The sequence below is a fragment of the Octopus bimaculoides genome, chromosome 1, assembly GCF_046866305.1.
Source record: "Octopus bimaculoides isolate indiv1 chromosome 1, ASM4686630v1, whole genome shotgun sequence".
In the NCBI taxonomy this organism is placed as follows: Eukaryota; Metazoa; Mollusca; class Cephalopoda; order Octopoda; family Octopodidae; genus Octopus; species Octopus bimaculoides.
In genome coordinates, this window is record NC_142928.1 from 107530693 (window position 1) to 107548695 (window position 18003).

An 18003-nucleotide genomic window follows, 5' to 3' on the forward strand; every position below is an offset into this window, starting at 1 on the left:
TCTTGTTGGGCATTTCAAATTAGAATATAAAGGAATGTTAGCAAATAACTACTGTGAAGTCAGCGTATATAACCTACGCTTTTCATTCTGCAGGGCGGGAAAGCAAAACCTGCATTAAAAGTTATGCTGATGTTTCACAGCAACTTCTACACCAGATGATATGAAACCTGATGCAGAACAAAGACTACATTGTCAGCTAATAATAAACTCTTTTTTTTTTTTTGTAGTAATATTGGAGAATATGACCGCACAGGAAGACAAATGCCAAAGAGTATATGATTTGGTTTGTGCATAAGTCGATCTGCAGGGGATCTCAAACATAGTCAGAGTATCCTTGCGCACAGTTTATAGCACCAGGAAGAGAATAGATATGGGCAATAGCTTTCAGAGGAAGTCTGGCAGCATTGGGACCAACAAGAAATGGAACTGGGACTTCATCAACACCCTCAAGTTCAAAATTTCAATGGACGCAACCACATCCATAAGGAAGTTGGTTTTTGAACTTGAAGTGGACCCCAAAACCATCAGGACAGCTGACTGATGACTTGGGGCTCAAGCCCTACACCAGGACACCGAAACACCTGCTGACAGAACCTGTGAAGGCCAAGAGACTGGAGAGGTGCAAAAAGGTTCTCATATTCCTCAAGAAGAACAGGTCTGTTGTAAACTGCAGAAATGACTGGTACATTGCAGAGTCAACAGCTGACATCAGGGGTACCTTCAGAACAAAAAATCGAGCCCAGGTCATGGCCTTCGGTGTTGTGGCCTCCGATGGAAGAAAGCTGTCCATGTATTTCTACTAAGTCTGGAGAAAAGGTGGGTGCTGACACCTGCTACAAGATGCTAAGGTACCATGTCTTGTCATGGCTCAAGGCCAACTATCCAGAGGGCAACTATGTGTGTGCCCAGGATGGTGCTCCCCGCCATACTGCCTAGAAGGTATAGAATTTCTGCAAATCCAGCTTTGCTGCTTTCTGGCCTGCGGACTTCTGGCTTTCTTCCAGCCCAGATCTCAATCCTCTGGACTATGCTGTGTGGGATATTTTCGAGCATGTCACCAACAAAACCTCCTACCCCAACATCAACTCTCTGGAGGCTGCCATCAATGAGGAGTGTGCCAGGATGTCCAGTGACCTTGTGGTGAAGAGTTGTGCGGGGTTCTAGGGCTGTGTGGAAGCTGTAATTGCAAACAATGTAATGCATAGAATAAATTATTTGTTTTGTAATTCTATATGAATGTTATTAACCTCTTTTTGAATTACTAAACCTATTGATGCACTGTGAGAGAGTTTCAAATGTTACAGCAAATTTGCAAGTTTTGCTTCCCCACCCTGTACTACCTCAAGGTAGCTTGAGCTAGAAATCTTGCCTTAGGGTACAACAAAATTTCAGCAACAGGCTTTGAATATCTGAACAGCTTAAGTTATCAAAATGATTTCACTTAAATGCTTAATGGAATTGAATTAAGTAGAATTAGATGTAATATCCTGTCAGTTCACTCCTTGAATATCAAATCAAGCTTTTAACAAAACATTTACCATGTTTTGGTATTAAATGTTACATTTTTTTACAGTTAAAAGGCCCTTTTATTGCTCATTTCAAGATTGCATTATTTGAGCTTTTATTTGTTGGCCATCCCTATTTTGTATAGCAAAATCTTTATTTTTCTGTAGATTTTAATGTTTGACCTTATAATTTATATAAAATAATTGTGATTTTAAAATAAAGGTAAAACAAAATCTCTGCATGAGTTTTCCTTTATTGACTATTAATACAAATAATAATAGTAGTGGTTACATATTAATTGAAATATATGTTGATAAGGGATGTATAAATGTAAATAGCTGTGCACTTAGTTTGCTTGATTGTCATTATCCAGATTGTACTAAAATATTTAACCTTTTCATTCTCTTTCCTTTCGAGTAGAGGGTGGTGTGTGTGTACACACACCTGTTTCTGTCTATATATGCTTGAGCAGGTGTACCTTTGTGTGTACACACATGAACTATGTATGAGGGGTTTCTTATTAAGTATCATTTAACTCTTTAACATTCACATTTGTCTCTCAAAAGTATTGCTTATTTATTCACATTGTTTTAAATTAAGCATACATTATCTTGTAGCTTTGAGATTTTGATGAGGCAACTGTTATTGTGTTGCTGGTGTGAGAGGCCAGATCTGTCCAGTTTGAGCATAAAATAGGTAGAATCTTTTGGCCGAATATGGCTGAATTAATGTTAAAGGGTTAAACATAGTGGGTGGATTGGTCTTGATTTAGCTGAACTTGTTAATTTTCGTATTGAACTAAATTCCACAACTATTCCATTGATATATATTTTTTAAAAATCATATAAATGAAAATACTTTTTCTTTTTAATATCTCATCTCCCTAAACTTTTTAATGTTGTGTTTATTTCCACTTTATGATGAATGGTTTTGATTTAAATACTTATCAGATCCCCTCACAAACCAAAATAGTGCTTAAACTTTGCACTTTTATTTTATATTACATCAGTGCCCTACTTTCTCTACTAGATAGAAACCTGTTATCATTGATCTCAGTGTTCCAAATATTCATAATTATTTTGATTAAATAAGGTTCAAAATTAAACTTCCTTTATTAATTTTTCTGTAAATTACCTGTTATGCAAAGTAGGATTGGCCGACAAGTAAGCTCAAGAAATGCAATTTTGAAGTGAAAAAACACAGTAGGAATATAAGGAATATAAGGACATTTTAACTGTAAAAAAAAAAGGAGAGAGAAAAAAAAAAACACAGTAGGAATATAAGTATTTAAAGCAAAAATCACAAAAGGTATTTTCCAGATAGGTAGAGTGAGTGCTCTCTACAAACACAGTGCACAACCTATGTGAACTTGCAATCTGATATGCTAAACATTCAGCTTGTAATTTATTTCACTAGGTTGTTACACTTTCCAGGTAGAAAATATTGATTTCTTTCATAGGCATAAACATTTTTGATTTAGGTGAGTTATGAAATAAGTTGTGATGTTCATAAATCTCCCAGGGTTATTATTGGTGTAAATATATTGAAGTGAATGCCAACAGGATTTATAACTGGGCTATGCTCAATAGCTGACTGCACTTTATTTACTTTTAGCACTTCATACTTGTGAATATTTGTACATTTTAGAATGCAATAATTGAATAGTTAAGAAGCTCTAAAAGTTACTAAAGGATTAAAAAAGCTAATGCTTGAGCTAGAAAACAGCAACTGGCCCATTAAAAGAACTCAAATCATTATCCAGTCCTCAGTTGATCATATTACTGATTATACTACAGTTTATATGCCAAGCTATCTTCTCAGATTAGATATTAACTGTTGTTTCTTCACTATATAATTTATCAGCCACTTAGTCTAAGAAGATAGATTATCCTACTAATGCTTAGCATAGTGATGTGTTCACCTAGTTTCATATTTGCTGATGGAAATCAAACCGTATTTCCTGTATAAAAATAAACCAAATAAAAACTAAATGTCTAAATTACTGCACTTAGAATTACTAGCATTAAGATTACTGAGTAGTCATAGGTCTCTATTATTCCTTAGTAAATTATTAATACAATGCTCTTTCCAGTTGTGCCACTTGTACCACTAATTACCAAGGAACTAATTTTCATTTTGATACGCTCAGAAAATATTCTGCTCAAAGTATTTGAAAATTTATATTTAACTTACCCATTCATTACATTACTGACATTGTATGGACATTTTCCTAAAATCTCATTGCTTCCTCAGTTTTATGAATATTATATAATCAGTAACTAATGTATCTTCATTCTCCTCCAACAATTTGATTACAAGATTCCATTCAGTTTTTCTGTTTTATATATATCTCATACTTTAGGTGTAATGTGTGGTCATAACTCTTGAGTTTCTGCCATTGTTTTTGTAATATAACCATTCATTATTCCTCACTTTTTTCATGCAGCTGTATACTTTGCAACTTTAACTTTACCAAATTCATTAAATCTTGCCCACCTGCACTTCTTTTTCTTGTATTTGGCATGTTAACAACACTTAACTGAACCTGGATAAAGATGCTAAAGAGTCTATATAACTTGTTTTCATGATAATCATGTTTGGCCCTCCATCATTCATTTTAGACATTTTTTAGTCCAGTTTATATTCAAATAATTGGTTCTTGCTACAATCATGATTACACTAATGTTATAATATTTCTGTTTATGATGGATTTGAGGTTAATCAGCAAGGTGTGCTATACTTTAGAAACCTATCTTTTCTTCAAGTTTTTCGCTCTTACAGTTATGTGAAATTTTCTTAGTACAAAACTTGTGTGAGATGCAGCATTTTACAAAGTGAAGTTGTTGCAAGGTTATCTTTTTGAAGCCACATGCAATAACACACACAAGATTTTGCAGCTTGGTTGAGGCTCTCAAATTTTTAGAGTTGTAATTGTTTGGCAAATGACTTGATCTGAGACTGTATATTGAGGCTGAATCAATTTATTTGTAGAAGAGCCATTATTTTTTATCTACTTAAGAGCACCTGATATATTTGATATATTTAACTTAAGATATATTCTATTTAAGAGCATCTGATATATCTGTTTTATGTTTATTTCTTGAGATATCTATATTTTTGTTGCTCATCTGAAACTCTTATTGACATAATTTGACTTTCCATCTCTGTTTAAATTAGACACATGTCAATTAGTCGTATTTGAAATTCAGGACACTGTTAATATTTGTTTAAATATTCAGTGCTAAACTGCTCCACTCTTTGGTGCATTCTATTTTTTCTTTATTCTACTACTTCAGTGCTCATTGATGTGATGGTAGCAAGATGGTAAAGTTTTATATTTAAATTGTTTTGTCCATTTAAAACATTAACTTTAATATATTAACTTCTACTTTCATTTTCAGAAAAATAGATATTATATTAAGTGCTTTTTAATTTGGTAAATTACTGAAATTTATCTTTTTTAGAGATAGTTTAATAAGTAATTTTTTAATATTGTTTCACTTAAGTCATTTATTTCAAAAATGTTTTTCATTTTTTGCAAACTCAGTATATATTTGGACAATATTCATATTTACTTTGACAACTTCTCCATAAGCAATATTCCTAGTCCAGGTTCTATTTTCATTATTATACCTCTTTAAGGTTGATTTGAAGGTATCATTGTTGCTATTTCTGTGCATTTGAATAACCATATAAAAAGCTCACACATTTGTGAATATCTGTATGTGACAGATGAATGTCAAAGCGATTTTGTTTTTAATAATTTGTCCATAATATGAATGCACTTTCAATGAACTATCTTTACCAAAATTTTCTCATACATGAGCAATGGTAACTAATAACTTTCAGTGAATAAATTTTATTCACAGTAAGGAATGTTTCCATGACACTTTTTAAAAATTTCATAGTTATTGTTTATTAATAGATAGTCAAGTGAAAAATAATATATGTAACTTGCAGGCAGAGTAGTATTAACAGTTTTACTTACTGAAGCTTTCTGCAAAATAACTAGTCTTACATGGTTGAAAAAACTATTGTCTTTAAATTGAATTAGGTTTCTCAAAATTCATTATGATCAGAGGAAAGTATATGATGGGGGGACAAAGAAACATAGCTCTTGTTATGATCTTACAGGTTACAATTTGCTTGTAACTTCATTGTTTGAAATTACTGTTATTTCTGTCATATGAAGCAGATTTCTAGATGGTGGCCAATCCATTATGACTTTAAATATCAACTTACTTGTTGGCATTGTCTTGTTCACTAAATTTTGAGAAATGAATATGTAAATCTTTATGTTCTAACTTACCACTATTTTAGTTTCTGAAGAAAATATTTAAAACAGAAAACATCTAAAATTTGTGGATTTTTTTCAAATAATAATAGTAGAAATTTTCTCAAAATTAGCACAAATTTTTCTTAGCTTTTTGTGACTGTATTTCTAATTAAATATACTGCATATATGTTTTATTTAATGGAAAAGGGAAAGAAAAAAACATATAAAAAAAGACCAATAATTTTGTTGTATTTAGTACAATAACTTAGTCATCATAAGCTGGTTTGAGATACAGCTTAACAAAGAGGTTCTTAACATTATGATTAAAAGTTTAAATTTGAATGTGAATACTTTTAAGAAAGACCGTTTTATATAGAATCATGAGCTGGCTCAGTTGATGTTAAAAGACTTTTTAACAAATCACTTGAGTCCTTAAACACTCCCCTCTATTGATTTTTTAAAGTTACCTTTGGATGGGTGTAGTTAAAGTTCATAACATAAGTGATCTTTAAAAAGGCTTTTCGTAGCAACTTGCTAGAGCTAGCTCATAACTCTATGTGGCCACCTTTAACACTCAACCAGCAGGGTTGGTTGATGGTATTTGACTACCAGCTCATTAAAAATTGTTTGCCTTGTACCTAAACCAGAAGTCATTACTTAGGTTACATTTTTAATACTAATATATCATATCAATCCTTCATAGTATCACTGTACATTGTCAATTTTATTTTATTCTAACACACAGGAGACTCAAAGCAAGAATTTAGAATTCCAGTTGGTCTCAAATAATCATGCATCGCCATGCATATCATCTTTTTTATCTTTTCTTTGGCCCCTTTTACTCTGTAAACTTAATAAAAAGAGGTTATTTTTCTAATATGAAACTTTCTCTTTTTTTCTATTTTTTGAAAACTAACTAGCATTCTTTTTCTTAATTAATAATTAGGTTCTGATGAAAAATTTAGATATTAAAAACCAATTAAAATCTATGTTTGTAATCTTGAATAGTATAAAATTTATAGTAATAGATTACAAAATGATGCCAATTTTAAACTGAGATTTTTTAAATTTAAAAAAAAATAATAAATATGATTTGTTGAAATCAATAAAAAAATTTACAATAGTTATATTACTAATGTTACTCTGTAACTATATTGCTAATCATATTCTTTGTCATGAATCGTAGCCAGTATCTAGGATATTCAAGTGTTCTTTCTGTCTACTACTTGCTTCTAATTCTGACTGTGAATATATATATATATATATATATATATATATATATAGTTCAAAAACACAATAACAAAGAAACAAAAAAACAACAAAGTGAGGACGTGATATGGATAGTATTATTGGACGCTCAGGAAAGGAAAGAGAGAGTATATGACGTTTCGGGCGTAGCCCTTCGTCGGAAAGATGGAAAGTTCGGAGAATGGAAGAACGGAGAAAGAGGAAAATGGTACCGATGCCCACGAGGTTACATATGAGTATATGCATATATGTGTACATGTATGTACATACCTTCATCTACATGTACATATAGATACATATGTTCCATGGAGGATAGTGGCGGACAGAAAACAAGACAGGGAAACAAAACGGTGAAATAAACAAACAGAAAAGGCTATATAGCCAGATGTGGAGAAGAATGTGTATATTGGACGCTGTGAAGCACGAACTGGAAAGGCGAAGGACGAGCAACGAGTGATAGAGAGAGAGAGAGAGATAGTAGTGATGGGGAGAGGCGAAGAACAGTAGAAGGAAATATATATGTATATTTATTAGAGATATGTTTTGTAAGGAAATATTTATGTATTTATTTAACTAGGAATAACATTTTTTCTTCAGATAAATGTTAGTCAGTTGAATTAACCCAATATATTACTGGTATATTTTATTGATCCCTGAACAGTGAGAGCAACATTGAATTGTAGGAGTCAGATAATGAAGTAAAAACTTACAGTAAAGTATTTGATCCACAAGATGCTGTAAATTTAGGCATCTACATCATACTTGTACTAGAAAATATAAATTTTGTCTGATATACCATTAGTTTTTGTTATTGTAGTTATCTCCAAACTAATCCCTGGCATTTTAATTATAACCATCCTGTTTTTTCTTTGGCTATAATACATCTAGGACTATATTAGTTAATGTGTCCTTTTATAAAAAAGAAAAACATGTTTGAAGCAGATTTGTGGAAGTCAAGTTGGCTCAAGCATACCATATGTACTTAATTACAACAGAACCTAAAAGGTATGTTTGACTGAGAAGTTTAATAGAAAATTGTTGTTCATAAGTGAGAGAGATATGAATTTATTTATATTGCTGAGCAAAATCGCAGTTGTGGCAGATACCAGTGTCATGCAAATGGCACCCGTTCTAGTAGCATATAAAAGTACCCATTACACTCTCAGGGTGGTTGGTGTTAGGAAGGGCATCCAGCCGTAGAAGATCATGCCAAATCAGACTGGATGCTGGTGTAGCCTTCCAGAGTGCCAGCCCAGTCAAACTGTCCAACCCATGCCAGCATGGACAACAGACGTTAAATGATGATGATAGTGATAAGTATCAGTTACATGAAAACATTTACTTGACTAATATGCAATATATTTTGACATTAGGTTTCAGTGGAAAATAAACAATTTTGCTGTATTTTAAACACATGGTAGTCATTCCAAACTGATTTGTTTGTTAAATGAAATATAGATATCAATTTTGAAGCAAGTGACTGCTTCCTGCTCCTTCATGAAATCAAAGAAGCTTTGTGATGTGTGATGTTTGTGAAGAAGTTACTTAGCAATATTTCAGCATTTGTTTGGAAAAAAGAAATTTATATTGTAAGATTTAAAGTTCAGTAATAAAAGAAGAAACAAAAACGTTTGAGAAGAAATGAAGTGGGTTTAATGTTCCTTTTATTTATCTAAGAAAACTATCAAGTTTGCCTCAACTAAAACAACTGAAAAGTAGAGTTGAAATCCAATCTGTAATTGATGAGATAGCAAGGAATCAGGAATGGATGAAAAGAAGAGCTTAAATGAATAACTACTTTTCTGAAGTTGATATTTGATATTAGATGCAGTGATTCATAAAAGCAAAAGCAATGTATTAAGTTTCATCATCATTATTTAATGTGTGTTGTCCATGCTGGCATGAGTTGGATGGTTTGACTGGGCTGGCCCGCTGGAAGGCTGCACCAGGATCCAGCCTGATGTGGCATGGTTTTCTATGGTTGGATGCCCTTCCTAATGCTAACCACTCTGAGAGTATAATGGGTGCTTTTATGTACCACCAGCATGGCACTGGTATCTGCCAGAACAGTGATTTTGCTTGGCAATATAAATAAATTCACATCTCTCTCACTTATGAACAACAACTTTCTATTAAACTCCCCAGTCAAACATACCTTTCAGGTTCTGTTGTAATTAAGTACATATGGTATACTTGAACCAATGAAAGAGCCTCATGTGATCACTTAACTTTCCACAAATCTGCCTCAAACATCCTAATGTAGTCCTCAATGTATTATAGCTAAAGAAAAAACAGGATGGTTATAATTGAAATGCCAGGGATTAGTTTTGAGATATCTACAATAACAAAAACTAATGGTATATCAGTCAAAATTTATATTTTCTAGTATAAGTATGATGGAGATGATTAAAAATATTGAGGAGATGGATGAAATAGAAAGTATAAGTTAAAAACAAAAGTCTAACACAAAATTTTTCAGTGAATATCTAACAACTGCATCAGACTGATGGAACCTAGAGGTGCTGTTATTGGAGGGGAAAAGTTGAAAACTAACCTAACATATGCAAACATAGCAATGGAAACATCCAAAATAGAACAGCTCAATCTCCTGAATAACTGTTTTTCCTCTTTTTTTTTTTTTGGTCTTTGTTTCAAATTATTTTTAAAGTTTAGAAATCCTTTAAATACTACATCATCTTGTGTTTTATAACAACAAAACTTTAAAATTTTCAAATGCAACCCAAAACAAAATTTCCAAGAAACAAGAATTTGTAATTATGGATAATATGTCATCTGGCATTTAATATTAAAAAAAATGCTTAAGATGACTTAGCTAAAAGTTCTGAAGGAAAAGTAGTTTAGGAGCGGCAGAGAGTATGTATCTTCTCTTTAGTAAAACATGAGTAAACATATCTAGGAAACTAAAGTTGCTTATATCTTATAAGCTTAGGAAAAAATTTGAATTACTATGTGGACAATTTCAGATCTTTACTGATTTTGTAGATTTTTTTTTTTTTTCTTGTGCTTTACATTTTCTTTAGATAAATAAAAGTGTAAAACTGTGTTCCAAATCTATGCTTCAATTTATCACCACCATTGCTATCATCCTTATGCACATTTTATGCCTGGTTTCCCTGCAGATATGTGTTGGCATTGGAGTTGTCATGGTCAGCTCCCACTTGATATTTCTAGATGGGTGAGGGTGGGAGAACACAATACTTGTATGTTCTGGCTTGACCTAACACCAACCACTTTACAGAGTGTAATGAGTGCATTTTATTTTGTTACTTGCACAAGATAGGTCCTCATATCCTTGACAAAACTAAACTGAAGTGACGTGGTACAGTGAATAGCAATGGATGCAACAGAGAGAGGATGATTTGAATAGATGAAAGGGGCAGCTGGAGAAGGCCAGCAGGGATAGCATGGGTTAAAAGTTTAGATGTAAATATAATATATGTTGTATGTCCTAAGTATTGCCACTACTTCTGTTTTAATGTACACTTTGTTATGCTTGCATACATAAATATATATATATATATATATATATATATATATATATATATATATATTCCAAATGTTTTAAGAAGGAAGGAGTGTTTCCTGAAGGTGTGTGCATGCATAATTTTATGTCCTTTCATACATTTGTATACATGAGCATGTGTGAATTCACATCTCCACCAAAGAATTTGAATGCAACATTAGTGAACATATCTGTATATATTTATATGCAACAGTTGTAAGTGTATAGATGAAAAAAAAACAAACAAATAATCAATTTTCAGGTATGATCCTCAGTGCATTAATCATGAACCTAACTCAAATGTAAATTTCTATTACAGAGAAAAGTTTATTCTGAAATTAATTACAGGCAGAAGTTTAAATATAACAATAATTCCTTTGATCTTATATCTTGTGGAAATATATCTTGCCTTGCAATCTTCAAAAATTTACTGGAAATGTTATTCTCATTAATTTAGCATGGTTATGAAACTTAGAAGCCATTATATTTCTTGAAGAAAATTTACATTTTAACATATTTCTTGAATAATTCAAGTAATACTTAGCCAATTGTTATGTTAGAAAGAAACTGTTAGAAATCAATTCAGTGTGTCCGTATGTCACTGCACTGGAGTCAGCAATTCTGGTTTATTAGCACTTCCTTAATTGCAACTAATTATGTATATAGATGTAATACCCTCACGAAAATTTAACGGTATTCTCTTTTAATAGAAGCGTTCAGTGTGTAATTCACTTCATAAGTAACAACGTATCAATAATGCTTTCTTTTGTAAAGCTAAGCACTAATCCACTGCAATTCCTTGAGGGATAAATCATAAATTATAGCTATTGTGTCTTCAAACAAAATATTAATCATTCTTGCTTCAGTCTTTCTGCCTTTCTTTCCATTTCAAACAAAGAACAACATGTTAGACCAATATATATATATATATATATATATATATATATATATATATATATATATATATATAATCACCAACAAAGAATTAGATATTGTAGGTTTAAAAATCTTTGTTCAACATTTTTTGCATTATTATCAAGGAGTGAGCAAAACAGATTGTGGTATTTAGTTAGGTATCATTGTGTCACTACTTGAAATCTTGCTGGAGTAGATGTTGCCTTTCATCTCATCAAGATTGATAAAAAATAAAGATTGTTATCACTGACTATATCCTCTGCGAATATATATGGCTTTCTACCTCTGATGGAATTAGTTATAGAGTTGGACAGATTAATGTCAAGGGATGTCTAGTCAATTTTTTTATCAATTCATTCATAGTACCCAAGTTAGAATGCTGGCAGGTTATAAAATAGTGTTTAAACAAGGTATTGAACCGATGTTAAAAAATACAAACTTTCTGTTGATATTAAGATGTTAGAAATAATGAAGACAAAACAGTAAAAGTATTATGTAGAACATACTTTATTAAAATGTTTCATTTTCTTGAGCTTCTTCCCTTTATTTCATTAAGTACATTACAACAAACAAAGAAATGTATGTAAAATGACATATATTGAATATAGATAGTTATATAATCTACTAAAATCTATTTATTTAAAATACTTTAAAATTTATCAAGGGCACAAAAGACATGGCAATAAAAAAACCTAAAGTTAATAAAAAAAAAACTATGAAGTGTTTAATTACAGATCCTGAGCAGCTACTTTCAACAAATAAAGTTTTCATTTAAAATTTTAATTGGCTACCACTTTCTGATATGTTCCATGTTATCTCTGTATTTCGTCATCTGGCTGGTTCTTCTTGGATACATTTTTGCAGTTTTCATATATGAGTTATTTTCATTGCTATCTCTCTTACATCTCTGGAATTTATTTACATTGCATGCTAATTTATTTACAATACATATCAAAGAAAACCAGCTCAAAACCCTCTGAGAATCACATGATTTGACATTACTCAAGTCCCTGAGTTTAAAAACAATTGCTTTTTTCATGCACATAATTTAAACTGAAATCCAAAACAAATATTACCAGACTATCAGAATGAAATAACCTGATAATATTCTTGCTTGGATCTCAGCAATATACTGACTAGGAATGAATTGTCCTAGCACCTGTCAGGAATCCTGTGCATGTTGTCACTATTTAGTAAATTCATCTTTTTTAATTCATTGTAGTTAAATACATCATAGCTATTTCATTGCAAGATAATTACATTGCCAGTCAATTTACCACTAGTAAATTTGTCATGTTTTTTAGCTGTAGCAAATACATTGCTAAGCATAAATGTTTTTACTTGAAGAATTCATACATCCTATTTCTTGTACAGTGAAAGAAATTTGAAGAGAAACATTACTATCATATTTGCTCCATATATACGCGAAAAGAAATAAATAAAGTCTATTTTCAAAAATAGAACTTAATCCCAGAATAATGCAATAAGAGATAACACTATTTTTAATTGAAAGGAAGAAGAAATATGCTAAAAACACAAATACTGTACAATACCTCTTAAATAATCCAGTATCTTTGGTTTTGATATTCATTGACGATGCATTGAATTCTTGCTGTTCTATCTTATTTCTTATTGCACTGTGGGTTTTCTGCACCAATGATGCAGTTAGATAATTAGTTCATTTCTTCATTGTTCATTTTTACTTTCAAAGAAAATAGAAAATCCAGATTGCAGAATTTACTTTTCTTTGTTAATGAAATATGGCACATTTATTCTTCAAATAAAAACTTCAAACAAACCTTTCATAGTGTGTTACTCTGCAAATAAAAGCATGACAATGATAGTGTCAAGGTAATTGGCATGATGAGAAATTTATTGCTGATATATTGCCACCTGCACACCCGTTTCTGATAAGCCAGGAGTGAAATGCATATACTTTTAAAGATAATAGAGCCCTAACTATTCCACTGACTTGAAGTATCATAGCATCTGGAAGTTAGGTGAGGGCATTGTGTATTGTGTTGATGTCTGGTGAGAAGCCATGATAAGGCAATGGTCGGTGCAGAGATGGTGATGGTTTGATAGGGGTTGGGTTTGTAGGTGAGAATGAGATAAGAAGTGTTTGGGGCATATGTGCATCAGTCAGGTATCTATGCAGAGATGAAACTAGTTGGTCTAGAGAGTTGAGGTTTGGAAAAAGATTTGGTTTCTGCACCAGTGGCATCAATATAGTGTGTTTCTGAGAGTGGAGGAGTAGTAAGTGTTCAAGTTACTGAGGGCAATAACTTTGTAGAAGTGGGGTTGATATCTTCAGTACAGGAAGTGCCATGGTTAAATATTTGTTAGAGGCTTGACACAGTCAGAGAGTGATTGAGGAAACAGATGTATCTGGAGGAGTAGGAGAGGAAGAATGTGAACCAAAATAATTGGAAGTTTTTGTTGTAGATATCTAAGTAAGAGATGTCTCAGATACATACCCAAGCCACAAGTGTATGTATACTTTTAAATAACAGTTGGTTTACTTATCACTTAGGTACAAAGACTAGAACATTGAAATCATTTAAGTGTGAGCCTTGCAATACTAACTAACCAGTCAGTATTGTTACCCAGTCTGAAACTGTTCTGATATTGTGTCATCTAAGTTACTATGTCAAAAAAAAAATATCTACTTAGAATCCTCTCTTGAATTAAAATCTTACTCAGTTTCTCTCAAGCAGTCTTCTTTCTGTTTTTGCTCCATTCCACTTACTCTCTTTTTTTCCTCCTTCTGTCCTTATCCTCTCTCTCCATGAGGATGCGATACCAACTTGGATAAATTGTCTTAGCAATTTTATGACTATTCATTTTGCACATATAATGTAGGATGTGAGGACACTTTGCCACCAATCAATTTGTAATGTTTGTTTTGGTTTCAGCTCAAGTTAAGTTACAAGTGGTTCATTGCATGTTTTGAGTTGGTTTTGTTTAAAACACAATGTAAATAAATTCATAACATAAATTAATTCCAGAGATGCGGGAGAGATAGTAGTGAGAATAACTTGTACTTTAAAAATCATGTAACACTGTTACAATAAATATACTTAGCAAAATCAAACTGGAAAAATTTATCCAAGAAGAAACCACCCAAAAGAAGAAATTCAGATATATTAACAAGTGCATTAGAAATGTGATAGATGGTTATGGCTTCGAAAAAAAAATTAATTTCTTGAAAGCAATTGTTCATCATTTGAAATTTAAACATAGTATTGTTTGTAGTTAAATTTGCTTTTCTGCTATCATTTTTTGACATTCTTGATAAATTTTAAAATAAAATATTTTAAATTGGTTTTAGTTTATTTATATAACCATCTGTATCCTACACTTCATTTTATATAAATTTCTTTGTTTTTGTGTGTTCAGTAAAAGAAACTACAGAAAGAAAATAGAAATTTTATGAAAGCAAGGATTTTGTCCTAATATTTTCAGTTTTCTTTTCATTTCTGCATTCCAATTTTTGTTATATCCCACATCTTAATATTAACAGAAAAAAAAAATTGTATTTACATTCATTCACTATTCTTATTTAGGTGCCATTTAATAAACTGATGGCCTTTCTGACTGACATATTCACTGGACACCATAATGTGCATGTGTGTGATCATCATCAATTTTACATCTGCTTTCCATTAGTTGGCTGGTTCATCAGATAAAATTATATGAGGGGACTATGTCTTGCTCAAAACACTTCAATTTTGACATGGTTTTTATGGATGCCCTTCCTAACAGTAACCATTCTACTGAGTGTAATGGATGCATATTTTTGGCACCATTTATGTGAAATAAAAGTGAGGTTGACAGAGTTGGAGATACTTTGGGGCAGATGGTCACTGAAAGAAAGGAATTGAGTGTTATGGAGGTGGACCAAGGAGAGAAGACAAGAGAGTGTTGTGATGGCAGAGAGGCTGTGGGTAGACATCAGTGGGAGAAAGGGAGTGAGGAAGTAAGGGGTAAATGCAGTGATAACAGTGAGTGTTTCCATGTTTGGAATTTCTTCTACAAATCTTTGATAGATTGTGCTATAAAAATATCATCATCAGTATACAGGAGTTCACATGGACAGCCAGTTTTAAACTTTTCTGTTATGGTTTGGAGAATTATAATAAACAAGAGAGGGAATTAGGACTGAGCCCTGATAAACTTCTAACTGTAATCTAAATTTGCCATTGAATTTAATGTCGTCTCTCATCTTTGTTGACTGCTGTTATGTGTGTGTGTGTGCCTGTATACATGTTTGTGCATATGCATACATATGTGAACATGTGTATGTGTCCAGGTCCTGTACTTCATTGTAGCTATTCTGGACAAGTCCATGCTGGAGCACTTTGTAGTGTTGGCTGTTATACATCTTTTTTCTTTTGGTTTGATCTCTGATATGTAGTTTTAGGTTCCATTTAATTGCTGTTATTTTATGTTTAGTAGGGTTAATTACTCTTTTCTGGTTCTAACCTTTAGCAAAATGTTGGTCTGATACATGGGAGTAAAGTGAATTTAGTCATTTGTTAAAACAATGTACATATATGTTGCTTGCTTCAGTGTGTTTAATGATTTCTCTTTATATTTATTTCTCCTCATTTTATCTATTGCAGTTGATGAATGTGTACAAGAAAACATCAGATTCCATTCAGTTTCTATTAGGTAAGATGTTGAACAGAACTTCTTAATTAAACTGAGATTGACCTCACAACATTTTTACATGTTTTCCAATTCTTGCTTGGGTTGTACAAATCTGGAATGAAACAATTTGCACCTATGTCTTGTTCCATCATCTACTCTTCAGTTAGGTTAAAGAACCTAATCAATGCTTGATGTACTAAAATAATATGATAGAAACTATCATGCCATTTTATCCACCAAAATTTATGAAACATTTCATTGAGACAGAAAATTGTTTGGGAAAAAAATTTTTAATACTAGTTTAATGACATGTAAACTGTATTTTCTGTTGTCGTCCTCGTTATTTCTTCTTCTTCTTCTTCTTCTTCTTCTTCTTCTTCTTCTTCTTCTTCTTCTTCTTCTTCTTTTGTTGGTTCATCTGTAGACATTCTTTCTGCTTGTTAACTGCTCTATTGAAATACTGGAGACTGAGGTAAACAAAGTTGTATGTATTCCCTAGAAGCCACACTCGTATGCCACTAGTTTCAGTTTTGAGCTCCTGTTTGTGTGCTCAGTAATTGATGTAGAATTAATTCTTTTCTCTTGTATGCATCAGGACCAACAATTCAATATAATATCTTAGTTTGCATTCACATTTAAAAAAATAAATAAATTTAGAAAAAAAAATCTCATATCTATTTCAGTGTCATCAATTTTGTGAGTTTTTTAAAAACCCTTCTGCTGAATTGGAGTTCTTATTACTTGCAGCCCTTTCATATCAGTTCTCTTTACCATAGTGTTGACAAGAGTTGATTGAAAAAGGCCATAAGATAAGCAATCATATCATAGTTGAGGTCAGTTAAATAATTGGAACCTTTCTCTGTAAACTACTGATGCTTGTTCATTATGTAATGGCCTATCCTGCTTAAGTCAGTTATTTACATGTTTGTGGACTGAAGCAGTGATATTTAAGCTTTTTTTGCCATGAACATAGTACAACACTAGTGACATGATATGTATTACAAAGCTGTTGGTTAATAATTTGACCCATTATAAAGTCTCTCTGCTCCATTTCTTGCTATGATAATTTCAGACGTCTTTGATATATTTCATTGCAAGTTTCTTTTTCCTCTTTGTGACTGGTACAATAAATCATGGCTATTACTTGCTTCCATCCCTGCATTTAATTATGTATTACCTATATTCCATTTGTCTATAACAGCATTTTACTTTTATAATATCCATTACATTCATATAATTAATATATCATTTTTTTTTTTTCATACTGGTTTCTATGTTTCATTGTAATGTTCCAAAATTATACCAACATTTATTCCATTATATGACTTCCTTAATTATTAATAAGATTGAAGTGAATGAACAAAACAAAAGTTAATGGAGAAGAAACAATACCTGTATTAATTTTGACTATTCTGAGTAGGAAGAACTGGACTGTATCCTTGCTCGATGCATTGAACTGGAGGAGGTAAGCACTTGAAATTGTGTATTCAGTGCTTATGATGAGTGGGAGTGACAGAGAATTGTAACTTCAAATTTTCAGAATCTGAAAAATAAAACTGTTTGGATGTTCTCTAGAGGCAGTTGATGATTTCTAATATTTAAGTGATCTTCTTAGTACTGGGAATGGTTGTCATGAAAGTGCAGTAGCTAAAACAGATGCAGGAATTGATACTTCTATTATAAGCAACAAATTCTCTGTCAGTGTACAAAAAGCAGACTTTATGATGTTTTCATTGAATGATAATGTATGGTGATGAAACAGGGATATTGAAACTCAAAGACCAGAGGTGGTGTAATCAGTAGGCCAGATAACATCAACTTATGTGTAATGTGGAGCACAAACGAGCCAAGATATTGGGCAGATACTAAAGTTATTTGCTGA

The 18003-nt window shown here is 31.9% G+C and overlaps 1 protein-coding gene across 37 annotated transcripts in view; it reads left to right on the plus strand.

Annotated features, from left to right (window-relative positions):
- LOC106872289 (polypeptide N-acetylgalactosaminyltransferase 1) overlaps positions 1-18003 on the plus strand; it is a 524361-nt gene that overhangs the window by 172543 nt on the left and 333815 nt on the right. For 30 of the 37 annotated variants that reach the window (XM_089355787.1, XM_014919225.3, XM_014919227.3 and 27 more), the window contains one exon: positions 16094-16142. The exons of the other annotated variants lie outside the window; for them this stretch is intronic. The gene's annotated coding sequence lies outside the window, so the exon portion shown is untranslated. The remainder of the gene's footprint in view (positions 1-16093; positions 16143-18003) is intronic. 37 annotated transcript variants of the gene reach the window in all.